This window comes from Uloborus diversus, unplaced genomic scaffold (assembly GCF_026930045.1).
Source record: "Uloborus diversus isolate 005 unplaced genomic scaffold, Udiv.v.3.1 scaffold_548, whole genome shotgun sequence".
Classification (NCBI taxonomy): Eukaryota; Metazoa; Arthropoda; class Arachnida; order Araneae; family Uloboridae; genus Uloborus; species Uloborus diversus.
The window spans coordinates 66,288-87,780 of NW_026558734.1; the positions used below are offsets into that span (position 1 = coordinate 66,288).

Consider the following 21,493-nt stretch of genomic DNA (forward strand, 5'->3'; position numbering starts at 1 on the left):
CAACAAAAAAGCTTAGTGAAGAAGCTTTGAGCCACTATACAGTCATCGTAAAATATTTTCATCCGTAGGCAACCTCATGATGACTACTTTAATACTGTAGTTATGTAATGTCTTTCTTGTGGTTATCTGTGGTTTGCTACTATATTGCCGCAAAAGTAACGCAGAGCAGCTTTGCTGCTTCTTCGGTCTCGGTACTGAAGAATGATAGCTAATGCTAAGAGATGGAAGAAACAAAAACATTGACCATCTCAAGATGTACGGCGTTTTCACGTCAGGAAGAAAATGCTATTTGAAATTCAGTCAGATTTTAGGACCTGCAGATTATAGGCCGCCCGCAGATAATATGCAGGAAAATATGGTAAGTCAAATCGGGTTGTAACCGGAATCGACTGTAGTACTATTCGATTATCAGGGGAAGTTATTCGATTAAGCGGGGATCTTAAACGTTGTGACCTATGTAGAAATATTCGGTTCCGGGAGGTTTTATTTGTATATGCGGGGTATTCGTTTATATATCACCCGGTTAAGCGGGGCTGACTGTAAATATTAAAATATTTATTTGGCCCACTGGTACTCAATAAAAGCTGAAACATCAGCATCAAATCATACCAAACACTTGCAGAATTGTATCTAGTGTATGTTACGCTTAGAGACAGTTTTTTCCTTCCTTTTAGCATCTCTTAGTCTTCTGAAGTATTCATGAAATGAATGAACATTTCTTTCTTTGCTTACGTGTTTCATTATGCTGCCTCTAATTAAATTCATAATTTTTTTTTCAGCTGGAACATTATTTTCAGAGGATAAAAAATCCTAGAATTAAGGTAAGTACTATAAAATTGATTTCAGTAATAAATGAGTTTTTATTTAAATTCATTAGCTGAGTCTTTGCTTTTGGTTATTGCTATGTAATTTACTTTTAAAGCATGGTTGCAACATGTTTTTAAGTGGACTGTAGCGACTTTAAATGTTGCTGTCTGAAATATGCTTATTGTGATACTTAAGCATACTCATGAGCAGTACAAATATCCTGATCAATTTTGTTCTATCTGTGCATGATTTAGCTATCAATTTAATGAATTTCTCAATTGAAGGGTTTGCAGAAATAAAGAGTTAACTGCATTTCTTTATTGTTGGGAAATCTCCATGTTGCCTCAAGCGCATGAAGCAGCTAACTCTTCTAGCAAATAACTTCAGAATTATCAAACGGAGATAACTCATTGTTGAACCAAATGATTTTGAGAACTCAACCGGAGATAACTCCTTGTTGATCCAAACGACCAAAATATGGAGTTGACTCTTTGCTGCTGTAAACCCTTCAATTTAACAAATTGTTTTTCTGTAACTCGTTGACATTCGTATGATTAATAACACTGGTTAAAAATAGTATAATTTCCGTCAAAATTTTTCCTAACACTCAACTGATTAAAAGTTGCTTTTTTTTTTTTTTAAATATTTTCAAAACTTGTTTGAGCTATCAAGATCATGGATGCAAGTTTAGTGATGTGTTCAAGATGGAAAATAGTTTGAGTCTCTCCCCCCCTCCCCCTGACATGCATGAGTGCTTAACGAAAATTCTACCATAAAAAGGTTTTTGTTTTTAACTATGCCAGTTTTGGAATTTGTGCTTCATTTGAATTTTAAGCTTTTGAGTTTCATATTAATATGAACCTAGTTTTAAGTGCAGTATTTGAGCCTTTTTTTTTGTGTCTCTTCGGCACTTTTTCATGTCTTAGTTCCGAAAGAGTAAATATAGACAACTGCCAATAATCAGAAGGGAGGTTCTGGTTGATCTCCTATGGAATTTTCTTGAAATTATAAAGTCCTAAAAACCCAATAAAGCCATTTTGGTAGTGTTCAGGGAAAGGATGGGGTTCAGGGACTCTCTTACAGCATTTTTTTTCAAGTGGGAGTTCCAAAATTGCAATATTAGGCGATCTTCAAAAACAATAAAAAGAGAGGGGTTAGGGGCTTTTTTGAAATTTAAACTTTAAAAACGAAATATTTTACCATCTTTCATGATGTTTATACGTGTTTTTGAATGCATTATCGAAAAGATGGAGTTCAGGAACTGTCCTTTAGCTATCATTTCGAAATTGAAGGGCCAAAAATGCAATTTTCGACTATATTGGATGATGTTAGGGGTAAAAGGCTCTCCGCCATTAGTGTTTTGCTTTTCGTTAATAATTAACAGGAATAAAATGAATCTTTGACATAAAATTTTCATATTTGTAGCATAAATCAGTTCTGATTGGAACAGTCCACCTAAGATAGCACGAACAAACATGAAAAGGAGAAATAGTGGGTGACGGGCATGGGCAACTTACGAACTATGACACCTTCCCCTCACTTTATCTTCATTTGAAAAAGTATTCTTTTATAAGATTGCATGTGGTGAAATAAGCAATAAAACTGCTTCAATGAAGCAGATATGTTACTGAGGTGCTTTTTCTAATATTCATTACCAATTTAGAAAAACAAAACAATAGGGTTACTGAATCCTGGTGGAAATTTATACAATTACAAATGTGTTGTAAATTATATAAGCCATTGATACTCAACCTGCGGGTCGCATTCCATCCACCTTTCAATTGTGAGTGACCTGGAACATGGTACCTCAATTTTTAAGTTACGAAAATTAAGTGCTAGAAAGCCAGGTATAGCATTGCAGAAGGTATGAGAGCAATTTCTCTTTTCCTTTTACCACTCCCTAACAATGGTCGATGTTCTGGAGCATATTATGGAGTATCGCCAAAGAGACAATACAATAGTATCTGTAGCCGGTGAGTGAATATTAATACTAAAGGCACCTCGTAAATTTGTATCAGCAGCATGTAAAATTATTTTTGTGTCAGCTACCTCGTGTGAGTTTCGTAAGTGCTTAACTGAAATATGAGTTGCTGCACTAACTTGCTTCAAATATTCATGCTCTTGAACTTTTCACCTCTCTAGCTCCTAAGAAGAATGTTAATATAATGCTTTCTTCCCCTCCAACTAAAATAATGGTTATGAAACTCAAAAACTGGAAAAATGGGGGGGGGCACCATTTTCCAACAGTGGGGGATGATGGGGGGAAGGATGGTCGTATTTGGACACAGGAGGTAATTTTACCTAAGAATCAGCGAGAATGCTTCGGAAACATTTGTAAGGATTTTTTTTCCCACACTGTGTTATTGAAAATTAAATTATGTAAACCTGGTCTAATGTGTATTGAAAACTGTTATTACAAAATATTTATGAGTATGTAAGTTTGACTCCTAATTATATAATGTTTTTAGGATGAAGATCTTCCTCTTAATCGAGCTAAACGCTTGAAGAATGGAATTTCAAACCCCTGTATTTTGGATTCTTCGTCTAATGACTCCAAAGAAGAAAGTTCACTCTCTGGACCTACTACCCGAAAGGCTTGGTCGGATTGGTGTAGCAACAAAATAAAAGTTAGCTCTGTAACAAATAGTGGTCAAGATAGTAATGAAGAGAATGGTATGATAATGTTTTTGATTAACTAAATGCATGAAATATGAATTGGTGTTTTTAGTTGATTGAAAAAAAAAAAAAAAAAAAACTTTTTCAGAAGTAGCTGGTAGTAAGAAGAATTTAATTAAATAAAGGATACAATTTGCGTAAAATCAAAATTTGCTCCCTCCTTCTTTAGAATACAGAATTTTTAAAACGTGCATTACAATTCAAACGAAATAAAAATCTCCCTCCTCCTCTTAAGAAAAATAATTTACATAGTTAAAAATATAATAGAAAAGAATGATCACTCGAGATAGGTTTACCAGCTTTTAATTTAGAAGCATTTAGTGGTCCCCATTCTGCAATAGATATTGAAATTCTCATTTTTACTGGTTTCTATAAATGTTAAAGAGGCAAACAAATAAAATTTTCATTTAATTAATAATGTTTACATAGAGATTGAAGGGGAGGGGGGAGACCAAACACAAACCATATACTTCTGGTTATAGTATTTTTTTCCTTATCTTTTGAGTGAAGATTTAAAATGAGAAAAATTTAGAAAAATGCTGAATGGTATATAGATTTTAAAACGTTAGAAATCAACTTCAGTAGGTCAGTGTTTCAATTAAAACAGTGATGATTTCAAAATAAACTTCTAAGCACAGAATCTTTATTTTTTCCCTATGTAAGTTTTTGATTCAAACAGTATTTGATTCAAAATTAGTAATTTTTTAGTAGTAATATACAAATACAAAAGTGACGACCAGCAACAGGCTCTGGGCCCAGCTAGACTGGTCCTAGTCAATTTTCAATCCCCAGTGAAGATCAATGGCCCTCTTAAAACTGTCTACTCCTTTGCTCATTACCACCTCTTCCGGTAAGCTGTTCCAAGGTTCCACTACCCTGCTAAAATAATAATTTTTCCTAATATCCATGTTAGCCTGAGATTTAAATAGCTTAAAACAATGACCCCTTGTCCTGTTTTCAGTGCTAGACTTCAACCCCGCAACATCTTTCATTTTAATAAATTTAAACAGCTGAATCATGTCCTCTCGGTCTCTTCTTTGCTCAAGACTGTACATTTTTAGCCTTCTAAGCCTGGAATCATAATCTAAGTGGGAAAGTCCACTTATTAGCCTTGTAGCCCGCCTTTGAACCCTTTCCAATACATTAATGTCTTTCTTAAGATAAGGAGACCAAAACTGAACAGCATACTCCAAATGGGGTCTTACCAAACTTCTATATAAGGGCAGAAGAACTTCTTTAGATTTGTTTGAAATAGATCTATTGATAAACCCAAGCATCTTATTGGCTTTGTTGCTAGCAATGCTGCACTGTTGGCTAAACTTTAAATCCTGACTTATTAAGACCCCCAGATCAGTAACTTTGTCTGCCTGACTAATGACTGAACCTTGCAAATAATAACTTGTACACTTATTTCCATGCCCTAAATGTTGCACTTGACATTTCCCAACATTAACAGCCATACCCCATTTATCAGCCCACTCTGTAATATGATCTAGATCCTCTTGCAGCTGATTTGCTTGTTCTTCATTTTTTACAGTCCCCATAGCTTTGACATCATCAGCAAAACAAATCATGTTCCCAGAAATATTTTTGTGAACATCTTTCATAAAGACAATGAACAAAACAGGCCCTAACACTGATCCTTGAGGAACCCCGCATAAGACCTCACTCCAATTAGAATAATTTCCCCTTACAACTACCCTTTGTTTCCTTCCGGTCCGCCAGTTTTTTACCCAAATGAAAGTTTTCCCTCCTATTCTTATATCTGAAATTGTTCCCAATTTTCTTTTGCAAGAGTCCCATTTTGTAATTTTTGTTTTAAAAAATAATCGAATTTTGTCCAATTTAGTTAGAAGAAAAATGTTTATTTGCAATAAAAAAAAAAAAAAACCTAAAATTTTAAGTAAATCTTAATGTTCTTACAAAATAATGTATCAAGGATGAAACTTCCTGCGGGCTATGCCAGAACTCCAAACTTCTTTAGTTAACGAATTCCAAATTACCCGTTATAAAAAGTTAAATTATTTAATATAATTCGTGTACATACAGTCAAAATAGAGATTATAAAAGATATAATTCAATACTTTGAATAATGTAGCATAGAATGTATTATTAATAGTTAATTCTTCTTCAGTAGCTATTTAGAACGTTTCTTTTTTTGAAAAAGTACTAGGAAAATATTTTTCTTCAAGTTGCTGGATATTAACAACCATCAAAAATTCAATTTTAGAAGGGAAAGAAAAGAAAGTTTTTCTTGACACCTTTTTGACTTTAGCCCTGTTCTACCTGCGTGCATTTTTTAATGCTTTGGGACAATTAACAGAAATTGTAATTGCAAATAGGAATTGTTCACAAAAATCATGATTCCAAAACAAAACCGTTTCTTCTGCAAGTAGGAAAATTGTAGGTTTCCAATTTTAACCGTGTTCATTTATCTATAATACATGCGTCTTTAAATTGGGGCCTGTTTTGTTCATTGTCTTTATGAACGTTATTCACAAAAATATTTCTGGGAACATGAACTGTTTTGCTGATGATGTCAAAGTTATGGGGACTGTAGAAAATGAAGAACAAGCAAATCAGCTGCAAGAGGATCTAGATCATATTACGGAGTGGGCTGATAAAAAATGTATTTCACTTTTAAATATTTGGAGGATCATTTTGGTGTTGAATTAAAAAATTGCCAAATGTTCAGCTATAATATAATTTATGAGATTCATATAAAGAACAAGTGAGTATCAAAAGGCAGATCAGACAACTTATTCTCAATCGTCTTCAACTACTGTCTCATCTGCATCTTCTATTGAAGAGCCTTCATATGTAATTTTCTATGATATGTAACTGTCTATGACTTTCTATGATTTTAAGGCAGGATTAGATCAAAACGAATGAGTTCAAAGTATGCAATCAACTTTTGGTAATGCATGTCCATCTTATGCGATTGTATTCAGATGGTTTGAAGAATTTTTCTAAATTCCCAATCCAAATAACTTTATGCTGGAAATGTCTAAGTCTTTTATGGTTTTCTTTATGTTTTTTCTCTTGTAAGATCGTATTTTTGCTACAAAAATCATTTTTTAATGATTTTTTTAGCAATAAAAAGTATTTAAATTTGTTTAAATGCAAAATTATGGGAGAAAATAATTTTTTTTTTTTTGCATTGTTCCAATATTTCAAAAAATTCAAAAACATCTTGAGTGTCAAAATATATAAGACATTTTCTGACAAAATTTAGGGAGTGACACTCTCCAGAAAAGCATTGTAAAAATCATATTTAAGTTCTATTTCCATCGCCAAAAATCGGCTTTTCATTTAAAAATTATGTCAATATTTTTTCATGTATTTTATTCCTAAGAATAAGGGAAAACAATCACCGTTCAATAATTTTAAATTTAGAATGAAAAAAAACTAAATAAAAAAAGATTATTTTGAAAAACTTGAAGGTTATTTGAGATAAAGAGCTGAAAATTTGGCTATTTTTTTAATTTTTTTTTTTTTAAAATTCAACACCAAAATGATCCTCCGAGTGCGAGTCGAAAAAGTTCCAACGGCAATTTTCCCACATAAACCCGGCTAATGCATTTTTTTTCTTTGGATTTCTTTAGTAAAATGAGACTGTCTTGTAGCTAATAATATTTTATTCTTCCATTTGAGAATACTAAACTTGTTTTGTATTAAGTGTATTTTCTGATTAAAATTAATAACCAATTTCTAGGATAATTCTCGTTTTTTAATTAAAGTCTTCTGGTTTCTGTAAAATTTTTATTTTAAATTGTTACTATTTTAGAACCCATGAAGCGCAATTGTAATTCTGTGGATGGTATGCTGAAAAGCCGAAAGCTAAGAAGGTCTGAGAGAAAGAGAGGGCCAGGAAGACCAAAGAAAAATACAGCAAAAGCCAAAAGAAACAAGCCATTGAAGTTCAGTGGCTTAGATCTTCTTCATGCTCAAACTGTACTTAGCACATCAAATTCAGGTAGGATAAAAACTAATAAATACAGCTTTGAATATCTAGCATATACAGTAGTCTCCACTTCTGTGATTGTGGTTTATGTTACCAATTGCTTATTCTCGTCAAAATAACCTGATCCCAATTTTCTCTATTCAATTGTTTGTTAAAATTGTTGCTTTAAGTAATCATTATGTTATTTAATGTTATCAATTTTCATATCAAAGATGGGGTGTCTGCTGAAATGATCAGAAACTGCTTCCCCTACTCAAGATTTTTCCTCATATATAACAACTTGAGTTGCAATCATGGATGGATCGAAACATCTGTACTTCCACATTAACATAGTCAGAAGATGTCAAGATTGTTAGCTACACTGTTTGACAATTGCTAAGGAACAATTACGTTTTTTGGAATAATTAAGAATAGATGATGATTAAAGAAACAGAACGAAGTATAAAGTTAGTAGGGATGATGTGCCATTATTATGAGTACAAAATAATACAGATATTACTGCATCAATGAAGTAAAAACTTAAAAATAAAAAAATCCTACTTAGATGATTTTCAAAACAACCACAAAAAAATGATCTAGGTCAGAATGATGGAAACATGAGTACCTTAACATGATGTATGATAACCAGGAACACTAATGTACATTTTACATCTGTCTTTCCATACTCCCCACTAATTATTGAGGAGTGCTTGGGGGATGCTTGCCCACTCTTCTCCCAAGGCGGATTTGAGTTCTTGTACTGTTCTGGGAGGGACAATTCTTTGAGCAACACGTCTGCCAAGATCTTCCCAGACAAGTTCAATTGGATTTAAGTCGGGTAAGTGAGCAGGCCATTGAATACGGAGAATGTTTTCACTTTGCAGTGTGTCTGACACTTCATTGCTCCTGTGTGGCCGTGTATCATTGTCCGTAAAGAGAAAGTCCGGACCTACAGCCCCCCCCTAAAACAGCCCCCCTAAGGAACATGTTCTCGTCAGAGAACATTACTCTAGACCAATTTTGACGATCTCAACCAACATGTTCCTTACACCAGCGTAATCTTTCTAGACAATGGCATGGTTGAACTTGGATACAAGGTACGGGCTTCTGTGCATGCAAACCAACATTATTTACTTGCCGTTAGATGGTTCTTGCAGAAACATGCGTACCGGTTGCGGTCGTAAGATTTACAGCTATCTTTCCAGGAGTGAAATTTCTGTTCCTTTTTACCACAAGTGCTACATAGCGATCCTCTGAAGGTGTGGTGTTCCTACCACGACCCCCGGCATGCTTTTGCAAAACATATCCACCTTCAGCGGCCTTCTTTAAACCGAAGATGACACTTTTTGATACACCCATTGTAGCAGCCACAGTGGTGACACTTTGGCCTGCTTCCAGTCTTCCAACCGCTTGTCCTCGATTGTAGATACTCAAATGATGTCCTGCTGTCATTTTACTATTAAATATTTCAAGAACCAAACAGAAGTTCAGAGAAAAACCTTTTTTAACATCCAACACTATTTTTGTTATAAACCAAACAGCGTGAATTTTCGTAAGAATATTGAGCTTGTATACACTGTCTTTTATACAGATAACGAGTCTTGATCTACCACACCATCTGAACTTGAATTTGTTTCCATTGGCCAGCTGGTTGAGGTACAAATTTGCATAAATCACTTTTTCCTTAGCAATTGTCAAGCAGTGTAGATGATGAAACTGATAAGTCAGATTGTGAATGCTTTAATGATGAGTCACCTCTTATAAATAAGAAATCCATTGAAAGTGTTGAGTGACCTTAAAAAACACAGATTATGAGCAATTTATATAAATGAGCTTCTGAAAAATTGTAGACAGTCAGCAGTTGATGATTTATGCAGTTTTTTTTATATTTTGGATGGAAATCTACACTGCATACAAGAAGTTTTTTTTTTCATTTTAATTCAAAACTCAGTATGTGTGGCTTTAAATTGCTAAATTCATCTATTTTTGTGATTTGTTTATTGTTGTTAGTTGAGGCAGTGAGAAGCAAAGGGTGTGGTAAGTGGACATTTTCAAGTTTTGAATAAAATGCCTTTAAAGTTTTGGTCCTAAGTAGGCTTTCATTGAAGCGTTTTTCTAAATCATGCTGTATAGCAGCACCTACCCAGGGCTCCTAATACCATCTCTTGAACCAAAACAGAGGAGAGATTCACCTACCATTTTTACTGATTACCTCCATTTTTTATTTTTTTTTATTTTGGCACTTAGGTCCCATTGCTTTTTTCTGCCTCAATTGGTTATTGTTATCAAAATTATGTTCCAAAGTGATCACATTAAGCAGAGACTACTGTATTAATTATCCATTAACCATAATTGTATTTTTATTTATTTTGGTTCCTTATTGCATTTTAAGTGAATTCTGATCCTGCACCTGGTTGTATTGATCAAAAACTGAGTAACACTGTTCCATCAACTCAAGAGCATCAGTTGGAAAATTCAAATGTTATTGATACTTTCATGTTAGCTCAGAAACGTTTGATATTGGATTTCATTGAATGCATGAAATCAGCAGGTTATAAAAATTTACTTGAGAAACAAATAGAAGAAGAAAAGGTGTGTATTACATTAACTTCTTATTATCTTTACACTCAAAAAAAAAAAATAATAATCTGAAAACTGAAAAATAATAAACTTGCATTAATTTTCAGGAACGCAGCAAACAGTTAAAGAAGTATGTTTTTAATCTCAGAACAGTTGTTGGTTGCTTGAAAGAGGAAGGAGTATCGTTATTAAAAAACCGATTCTCAGTGTTAGGCTACACAATCAACAATTCAAATGATTTAAATTCCCAGGTAAATATTACTAGTCATATTATACATTAATATCAATTTAATATTCCAATCAAGTTGTTTAATTGTATTTCATGAATTAGAGTATTTTTGTATGATTATTGGATTGCAGTTGTCTTTAATTGAGTAACTAAAGAAAAAGGTTTTATAATGAGCTTTTTTTCAAAAAAATTCCCATTCTTGAAAACACTCAATTTTGATATGTAAGATTTATTATTGAATATAAAGAAAAGATAGCTTTCCACAGTAATCTACGGATGCTGATTACTGATTGAATTGTGTGGCTGAAAAAATCCTGATAATATAGTTATTTATAAGTAAAAAAAGACGAAAAATGACGCAACCGTTCTTTTGGAGCAAAACTATACGACTTATGCCCCTTTTAGCTGAAACATATAGCAAAATGAAATGAGATGCTTGCATTTGAAAGTAATCCAAGCATTATTTATCCTTTTTTTTTTCCATGTAAATAGAGCGTACATTTCTGGTAGTTTTGAAATGTAATTATCTCAAATCTTCATTTAAAAATTCTTCATCACTATTATTATTATCATTTATGGTAGCGTTAGGCGTATTGTTGTGAGATTGTTTGTGAAAATAAAAATGTTTGTGCAATTTGTTAATACCCGAAACTGAAAATATTCGAAACCTCTGATTTTCCCCCTGCTCGTTTTGCGTTGTTTTTAGGTTTAATTTCAAAAGGGACATACAGGAGATATTTTTCCCATGCACTCCATATGAGATTAACACTTAATCCGTCTCTCAAGGCACACTGCAATTGGTTAAAACTCGACTTAACCCTTTTGGTACAAAACTTACTTGTAGCTTACTTCTTTTTGGAAAAATACCATGAACTTTACTCTCTGTTTTCATTAAGATCCAATATTGGATCATCTACTTATTAAAAAAAAAATATTGTTAGACATGAGCTGCCAATCCATGGAGAAGTCAATTTTTGAAAATTTTGATGTACGGCCTTTTTGAAACAACCTTTGCATGTAAGCTTTAACAAAGCTTCATAAACTGCAAAACTAAAAGTAACCTAATGTATAAGAAACTTTGTTTCATTTTACCAGCTGATTCCTGTGCATACAGCCATCCTATTCAGATCAAATCAGGCAATAAGAAAGCAATAAATGAAAATCTGAGTAGTAAATGTACAAATAATGCTAGTTTTTTTTCATTGATACATTTTAGCTTCTGATTTGTACAATGAATATTTTAAATTTTTGAGCTATCTTTTTTTTTTTTTTTTTTTTTTTGCAAATATTTTTATTCAGCATAAATTACCAAATTTTTATTGTTGCTTTAAAAAAATCATTTAAAACAAACGAATAATGCTTGAGAATTCTTATATAATTTTTAAATCCTTTTTTTTTTTTTACATAATTTGATTTAGTTTTATGTGACAGAAATAGTTTGAAATTAGATATTTTTTGTCCCCAATGTGTAAAGGAAGGAGTTGGTTTTAAGATTAAGGTGTGTATCCGTGTGTTTGTATGTGGCATTGCAGGTCCTAAACTGGGGGTGCATAGCCTGCGGCCCTTGGCCTGTGACTGCATTCAAAGAACTTTTTTCTGAACGAAAAATGTTTTAAAACAACTTTGAGAAAAAGTTAAATTTATGAACAAAATTATTAAAGGCAAAAGCATTTCAGTTTTCCAAGGTGAAATCAACCCTGCTCAACTGAACACCTCTCTCTCTTTCCTTTTCAATGAACACTTTCCAAATATGTAGCCAAGTTACCAGAGCCTAACTTGCTGATATGTGTAGAAATTAAATCAACTATTTAGTAAACCTATTTTTTTTTTTTTTTTTGGTTTTATTTGAAATATTTTTCATTTTCGAAAGTAGGGCAATACAAAGGAAGGGCATGGGCCTTCCTCTGGATATGCCCATGCAGTGATTTGTGCCATTTTGTCCAAAGAATCGCCTACTGGGCACTTTTTTCTATCTCCGAAGACTAAAAATGTCATTAGGTTGATTTATTTGTTGATAATACGTATGTAATTTTACAAAGCTGCTCAACTTGGGGGGGGGGGGGGGCATTGCACTTGGAAAGAAAGGGCACCCCTGCAATGTGTGCTACAATGTTAGGTAGCACATGCATTTGTGAACAAATTCTTTCTCTGATGACTATAACAAGTGTTAATTGAGGAGCAAACTAACTGATGACAATCTGCATTCATTATTAAGATTATTAGGTAGCAAATTTGTACAAAATATGACAAAATTAGTTGACAAAATGCAAACCCAGCCACCCCATTGATAATTGATTTCATTTTGTTTTAGTGACTTGTAATGCTTGTAATTTTTAGTAGCATTCTTAATTTTTTGTGTACTCATCATTTCATTTAATATTCATATAATATCCATCTATAGGTGGACTCTTTTGTTATTGAACAAAATATTTAACTTATCTAGTTTTGCTGTCTAAATTCAAGAGTTTTTTTTTTTGCTGCATTATTTTTATTAAAGTAATCACTAATTTTTGTATTATAGAAAATTATTAATCACATAACCACATGTATTTTACATTAATTCTAAAAATCTGTCTTTTAATGCGAAGGGATGTTTAAATAATTGTTTAACTTTGCATCATTGGGTTTAATAATATTGTTTTGGTTTATTTTAATTTATGAAAATAATTATTATACTGCATAATTTTGTTTGTAATTTTTGGTTATGATTAATTTTTTGTTAACTCATTATTGCATTAATATTAATATAAAATCCAACTAATGGTTATTTTGTGCATTTTATTATAAATGTTAAAATTCAACATTTTTCAAGGGCAAAGTTGCAGTCATGTAACCACTTTTTAAATGCAGTATTTTTATTGGGAACAGGGGCAAAGGGTATGTATTCAATGAAAATTATTCCAAAACCACACCCACTTACATATTAGTACATTAATTCCCCAAAGCAGCGGGGAGCCGTGCAACTGACCTCATTCAACGATGAGTTTGACTCGTTCAGTTGTCCCACCACTAGTGCAACTGTAGTGTGAGTGGCCCTTCCCTGAAAAATTTTGGGCTCATCTATCCTAAACGAATGAACCAATTTCGCTTTTTTTTTAAAAAAAAAAGCAATTGCAAAGCAATCCGTGGGAGCTAATTTGGCACAGATGTCCTATATCCCTCATTCGGCGATATCCAAATTTTGTACAAAATTGAAATTATTTTTTTGCGAATGAGGCGATAATTTTTTTAAACATGGCAATGCTGGCAAAACTAATCTATGTTTGGCAACCCAAAGGCCATCTAGAGATCTGTTCAAACTTGTTATCTGGTATGCATGTTTAGGAATGCTTTTTTTTTTTTTTTTGCAATGTACCTTATAAGAAAGTTTATTTTGAGATTTTTCAAATTCAGTGGTTGTGTTTTGATGTGTAAATATTAGAAAATGCGTTTCTTCAAACTTGAAGGTGAATTGAAAGTAAAATCAAACGAGGGTGTATGTCTCTGTAAGAGCCATTGTTCGATTGCAATATGTTGTTGTGTTTTCATTCTTGACATTAGTTTCTTATTTATTAGTTGTTTCAGACTGAGCAGTGGCGCAGCGAAGGGGCGTTTTGGGGGTGAAAGCACACCCCAGAGGCAATAGTTTTAACATAAATGCAAATTCTAATACTGTAGTTTATGCATATGAAAGGGCTGTTTCGATTTAAAAAAACTCCTTTCAAAACATATTTTTGATCAAAAAATCCTCTCCAGAATGTATTTTTGATCAAAAGAAAAAAAAAAAAAAACTCCAGAAAATATTTTGGATTAACAAAAAAACCCTTTGAAGGTATTTTTGAACAAAAAAAATCCCCTCCGGAAGGTAATTTTGATCTATAAGACCGCTCTAGAAGGTATTTCTGGCTGCACTAGTGAGGCTGAAGGAGTAAGGTTTTTTTTTTAGAATTCAAAAAAAAAAAAAAATCTCACTTTCGAAATTTTTGATGTTTTTTTACAAAATCTGTATTGTTTTTGTCGTTTTTAACTTCACTTTTAGTACATATAAATTTATTTTACAAAAATAGTATGTTTATTTTATTCTAAATATTAATTCTTATCGATGTCAAGAATTATTCTGGAAAGTTCCTTAATTTTTTGAGATTGATTTAATTATTTCAATGCATATTTTTAGGATGTTTTCATTTCCATAAACATGCATCCTTTTAGGTACTGAATAACTGAAATTCATTGACTCTAGCATTTTATAAAAATATGATTTTGTTATTTTATATAATATATAGTAGATTTTTTGGTATTTTGAAAGCATTTCTGGATAGCAATTAATGTATGGTATTTTTGTATTTTTTTGTTTGGGATGTTCTTTTGAGACATTTCTACTTTTCATACTTTGAAATTTGAATAACTTTGCATTTTTTTGACTGAAATAGTATTAAAAATGTAAAATAGTAGACCTATAGTTTTTGCTAATTTAGTAGCATTTCTGTTCATTATTTACTTTCTGATGTTTTTTTTATGTTTGTGATTGGTTTTGGGGATGTTTTCCGCTTAAAACATCGCAAACTGAACCGCATTGCTCTTTTTTAGTAGAGTATGAGAAAAGTTTTTGTTTGACTTAATGCATGTTGGGAAAAAGCTTTTATTTCTATTGGTTGTACATATTATTTTGGTGAACTATTATAGTAATTTGTTAATTTATAAGTATTTTAAATAACTTCTAGTGTTTTTTCTTTGTGTACAAAAATTATTGTTTCTGGTCTTTTTGAAGCATATATTTGCGATGTTTTTTGCTGTGGTTTTATGTTGTTTTAATGTATATTGTGTTCTGAAGTGCTTTGATCTTGTATTTTTATCTGAATTTCTCCTGTTGGCGCTAAAAAAGCAGCGCTAAGAACGATGCGATGTATAACATATGTCGCCATGTATCGTTTTCTTGCCGACGCTATTTTGGCGCCAACAGGAAAAAGTCGCTGGGGGTGGGGGGATTTGACATCAGTTTTGTTAATTCTTCTCTACAAGTTGATATTTCTGATATAGTCAAGTGTGTCTTTGGATGTCCCACAAAAATTTTGGTATGCCTAAATTAAAGCCCAAAATGGAGGACAACCCTACATTATGATATTCAAGTTATTTTGTATCTGTTTATAGAGAGCATAATTCAATCTTTGTCTTTACTGCATAACTAAATAGAATGGGGAATCCTTTTTTATGATTTAGTTATTTATCTATTACAAATATTTGATATTTGGTCTTGTTTGATACTAGTAAGAGTTATTACGTTCTTTTAGATTAATAACAGTATAAGAGAATATATGAAGCAGTGCTCTGTTGCCCAACAGCTGAAAACTGAAATATCTGAGCTAGAAATGGAATACAAAAAACTGAAAAGACCCCGTCTTGACAAAGTATGAACAAACTAATATTACTTCAAAGTTCATTTTGGAAATGATTTGTGTAAATGAAACATGATTATTGAATTTCAGAAAATATTTTACTTCTTTAGGTGTGTTTTGAGTTTTGTAAAGGATTCAGGAACTAGTATTTTCCTGCGGGTAGTAAGCCACCATGGACAATCAGGCTATGCAGGTCCTAAATTGGCCTGAAGAAGAAAAAAATCTTTGTCTAATCTGCGAATAATAAGATGAAAAAAATGAAGTTGATTTTTATTTAACTTTTGAAGCAGTTGAATTAACATGAATAAATAATTAAGCTGTCTTGAAAAGTTTTCTAAAAAGTAAAGATTTCCTATTTAAACCGTGATTATAGTTTGCTAGACAAAGATGCAAATGGTCTACTGTAGTGCATATGAAGACTGCTTCTTTTTTTGCCTGTTGGGCTGTTTATTATTTCTCAGCACAGAAGAGGAAAACACTCAACTTTAAGTTTAAATGATGCAGTTTGTGCCATCTCTAAATTCTAAAATTTCGTTTTAACAAACATTTTTTTTTTTTTTTTTTTGCGAAATTATTTGACTTTTTACAAAATTAATTCATTTTTTCACAAAATTATTTGATTTTTCACAAAAAACGGACCCAGTGAAAAATCCTGAACAGACCCCTCGCTATTAAACTTCAAAACACGTTTTTTTAATGTTTATTGTTTGTAGTGAAAAACAAATAAACAATAAGTTTAAATTGTGAATGTGTTCAAATTAATTTTATTTAAAACTCAAAAATTTTAAAAAATCTAGAAGTGGGCTAAATTATGAGGTTTTTCAAAAAAAAAAAAAAAAAAACCCCATTGGGTCCAATCTGGCCAACCCTGTAAAGTGAGGTTCAATACGTTGGCGTTAAGAAGGAAAAAATGACAGATAGCTTGCAACAGCATATAATCCACACCTCATTAATTTTACTTTTTTAAGCAGATAATCCGTAGGAAATTACTGTAATCCTGGAAAAGAGGGAGGCAATATTTCTTGCAACATAGTGCTTTTTGGTTCAGTGAACCTATCTTTTTGAAACAGCTGTTTCTAAACTTTTTTAGTTCCTTAAAAATTGCTATGCTTTTTATATTAGTTATGCAATAACTTTTTCATTTAATAAGCTGTCATAGTTTAGGAATGCCTTACCCATTTTAGAAAAGTTTTTCCAACAATTATCAAATTTATTAATGGACCTATCATTTCCAAATGCACTGTTTTTAGTCGCAAGTGACAAGTGATTATTTTCAGGTATTCAGTACATGCTACTTAATGGTCCCAAAAAAGTATTTGAACCTGTTAGTACATTATTGTTTTTATTTTTACTTTTTTATTTTTACTTATTGTTTTTACTAAGTTAAACATTTTTAAAAAATTGAAAGATTAACTTGCCTTCAATGATGCTTTATTGTGAAAAAATGGTTTCATATTCATTTTTCAAAGTATTGTTCATCGTTGGCCACTATCTTTTCCCATCTTTCTGGCAATGCATGCCATTTCGAAAACACGTTGCGTCTTTTGATGTGATCGGTGAATCGATCCAATTTTGGACTTCTTCAAAGTAGCAGAAGTGCTAATCCTGCAACATCGATGAAACCAGATAACAGTCTGAAGGGGAAATGTCTGGGCTATGTGGCAGGTGGGGTAGGACTTCCCATTTCAGCGTATCAAGGTACGTTTTGACTGGCTGTGCAACAATTGGCGAAGCAGCTCATAGTACACTAGGCTCAATTGGTCCCACCAAATTCGAACATGACCTTGCCATTGTGAATATTCGGTGTTGGCCTATGGCCAGGGAGTCTGTGTGATTTTTTATACCTGAGGAAATTGTAATGGCCCATTTTTCATTTCCAGTAACAATACAATGCAAAAACCTTTTCGTTTTTGCCATTGAAGTAGCTGCTCACAAGTGAAACAAGGGTGTTCAAAGTCATTCGTCTTCTATTCATAGGAAACCCAATATCCTACTTTTTGGATCATTCCTGTGGATTTTAAGTGAACGGATATGGCTTGTTGAGTCGCTCCTAATGTGTTTGCTAGTTCTTGCATTTGGCATGAGCCTTCGTCCAATATAGCCTCCAATTCGGTATCCTCAAACTTTTGTGACCGTCCATCACACTCTTTGTCTTGGTATTAAAATCACCACATCTAAAACGTCTATACCAAATTTACGTGTGGAAATCAATGAAGCATGTTCCCCGTATGCTACTTGCAGCATTCAATGACATTCAGCTATACTTTTCTTCAAATGGAAGCAGAAAAAAAAAACTTTCCTGCAAATTGTGTTTTGTTGGCACAAAAGTTCCATGTTGACATATTCAGAGTACACAAAAACTAAGTTGTTTTCACTTCAGCAAAATGTCACATAATGAAAATGAAGGCCTAATAATGAGGTAATAAAATGAAGTTAGCTGCGGCAAAGTCCGTTTCAATTTAATATTAGTGAGGCCATCTCTTGAAAATCCTTTAAAACTTATTTGTACACCAGATATGTATCCTAAGTTCTTGTTGGATGTTCGAAAATTCAAATTTTGGCTTGAGAAACTGATTCTGCAAATTGTCAAAGAAAATGCTTGTTAGGATTCTATTTATTATTTAGGAATTAGATGACTCAGAAAATTGTACTTAAGATTTGGGAATTAGTCTTCAGGATAAACCCTAAGTCCAAACTATAGTTAAATTAAATCAAAACTAGCCATAATTCTCTGAGTTCTTTCAATGTCGTGTCCCATGACTTAAGAAATGTACATCTTGTTGAATGAAAAAATTATTAGAAAGCAACTATATACAGATGTTTATTGTTGCAACATTCACTGTACTGTAGGAGATGAATGAAGCTTTTAATGTTAAAACAAAATTAATGTTTACTTTGAGTAGCTAAGTTGATGTTGTGAAACATTTCTAAAGCCTGATGAAAGTTTTTCTATGTCTAGAATTTTAAAACTTTTTGAAATGCTATGGGAGAAAATCTTCACTGTTAAAGTAAATGATGTCTTTGTGATTTTATTATTTTGTTTTTAAAATATGTTTATTAAAAGTTTGTTTTTGAATCTAAGCTTTAATTTCTTTAATATTTTCTTCCTTAGATTGATGAAGCACATTTTAGTGAAATATTGCAGAAAGAAATAAAAGCTCATAAAGAAAATGTTGAAAATTCTCAGAGAAAAAGTAGAGAAAAGACACCTCAGAAAGTGGCCTTTCGAGACATATCCCATAAAAACACAGTTGATAGTAAAAAATGTCATTCGGATATAAAAGCTCACCATTTATCCCCTAAACAGCAAAGAATCCATGATAGTATAATCATTCCAAACTTTCAGGACCGAATAAAAACCATCATAGCATCTGCTTTAAAAGATCCTCAGGTTCCAAATGCTAACTCTGGATCATCAGCTACTAAGCAAAAAGATAATTCAAATGCCATAGGGACAACTATTTCTGCTTCATCTCACAAAAGCTGTGGGGAAACATTTAGCAAAGGGGATGAACTTACATCTAGAGGAAGTAATGCTACTAATAGATCAAAATATATCACAAATACTGAAAATAAACACATCAGCGTAACAAATTACCACGATTCTTCTGCTAAAGAGTACAAAAAGCATGTTAATAGTTTTAAGCAAGTTGAACTATCGGATCCAGAAGTCTCTAGTAGTTTAAATAATGTAGCATATTCACCAATCAGTCCTAGTCGTACTCCTCCACCATCGAATAGCCCTGCCATGCATTCTCAAGAAGGCCCTGTAAAATCTGTGTTGTCTGGCTATTCAGTTAATCTTGGCTTATCTGTTACCAGAAGTTTTTCCCAAGAATATTCCAATAAAACAAGAATTTCGGGGCTAAATTCAAGCAGTTGCAGTAAAAATAAGGGTGAAATATCAAAGCATATCCATGATAAGAGTAGTTTAAAATCAACATCTCATCTCTCTCATTCAGTAGAAACAAATAAATATAAAGAACCTGTTTCATCAAAAAGTGCAAATTCCAGACTTGATCCTCATCAGTCGAGCTCGAGTTTGGGAAGAGAAGAAATGTATGATAGGAAGCAGAAACATAAGCATAGTAGTTCTCTTGATGCTTTAAAAGATAGAAGAATAAAACAACGTGGAAGTTCTCATCATACTAATGAAAGTAGAAAAAGTTCCAAAAGGGAAAGTTATACAAAAGCTTCCAACTCCAAATTTGATTCAAAAAGGTCACATTCTAAGCATTCACATTCATCATCTAGCAAATGTAAGTTCTTTTACTTATGTGCCTTGTTTTTCATTTATTTCTTTTGTTTTTTCCCTCAATTTAGAATAAGGTTTCTTTAGAATCATAAAGTAATATGAAACTATCAAAAATTGAATTTTCCAGAAAAACCCCCGAACATGTTTCATGCACTTTTTAAAAAATCTTGAAATAAAACGTTTCATTTTCAAGTACTTGAAAACCCTTAAAATGTACCTTTAGTACTTCAGTTTTGTGATTTATTTTTACAAAATAAATTTTTTTAACTCCTCAAAATAGCTTTGCACAGCGTTTTTCCAGTTTTTCGGAAAAATTTGATAATTTTCAGAAATTTTAAAAAACAGGCATCAAATTTGGTACATGGAGGGAGGGAATTGACATTTTAATGAATAACTCATTTAAGAAATACCTTGCTTCTGGAAACTTACCGAGATCAAGCTTTGCCCAAAATTGCATGCAGTGTTTTGGTTCACTCCTTTTAATATATACTAACTTGAATCTACTTTCATTTTAACATTCAATTGCCATTCAATTTTAAAGAATGCATTCGATTAAATTGCTAATTTCCACCTAGGGAGAAGCAAGAATAGTAAAAGTAATTTTGCTGCGGAAAAGTTGATCAATTATGTTTTTAAAGAAGTGCTGAAACCTTTTCTTCTGCACCGTTCATCAAATTTTAAATTGCTCGCTTTCTTTCTTTCTTTCTTTTTTTTTGTATGCATTTCTTTTGTTTCAAAAACTAAACTACCTCTGATTGAAACACATTCACATTGATTTCACTCTTACTACACACTGCACTTTGAGTAAGTATGCTTGGAGTTTTGAAATGTACATTTTTTGCTTAGGTCAACTAGTTTATTCCTGTTTTTAAGGACCTAAACAATCATATGAAAATGGAAACCTTATTTAGTTATCTGCATTGGACATTGTTACTCTCAAAAAATTTTAAAATACTGATAAAAAAAATCTACTTTTTACAAAATTTCAGTTTAATTCTTTAATTTTGATGGGCGTTGTTGGTTTTGTCATATCAGTCATTACATTGTTTTTTTTTTTTTTTTGTTTTTTTTTTTTTTTTTTTTGAATTTCCAGTGGCAAGTAATAAAACAACTGAAAATCACAGAAAACATATAACAACAATAAAAGTGACATCAGTAAATCTATGAACTCAGGGCAGCTCTCGCCACCCAATAATACTCCCGAATTGAAGTCCGAGGAAAAGCAGGGTATTTGCGGGGTGTCACATGTCTATATCCTCTTTAAGATTACTTAGAGGGCGAAGAGAGTCCAGTGTGACATTGATGCAGTAAAGGCAGTCATGGCTAGTAATAAGGTGGAAAATTGCCACAGATCGCTTTTTGGGCCTTTTGAGACTTTGTTTGATCCATGACCTATTATTGCCTTTATATCAACTTCTGTATTTAAATTGGCTGAGCATGTTAAAAACAAAGGTGTTGAGGGCTTGATTTACAAACCCTCCTGCTCCAGTACTAGGTATCAGTTATTGTGTGAGTAGTTATCGATGAAATCACATCCATCATTTTTTTCTTCGATGTGTCAACATTGAGAATAACTTGGTCATTGACAAATCTCTTAGGCATTTAGCTTTTTCTTTCATAAACTTAATTTT

General features: G+C 32.3%; 1 pseudogene; it reads left to right on the forward strand.

Moving 5' to 3' along the window:
- LOC129233584 (serine/arginine repetitive matrix protein 2-like) overlaps positions 1-21,493 on the forward strand; it is an 81,951-nt pseudogene that overhangs the window by 50,466 nt on the left and 9,992 nt on the right.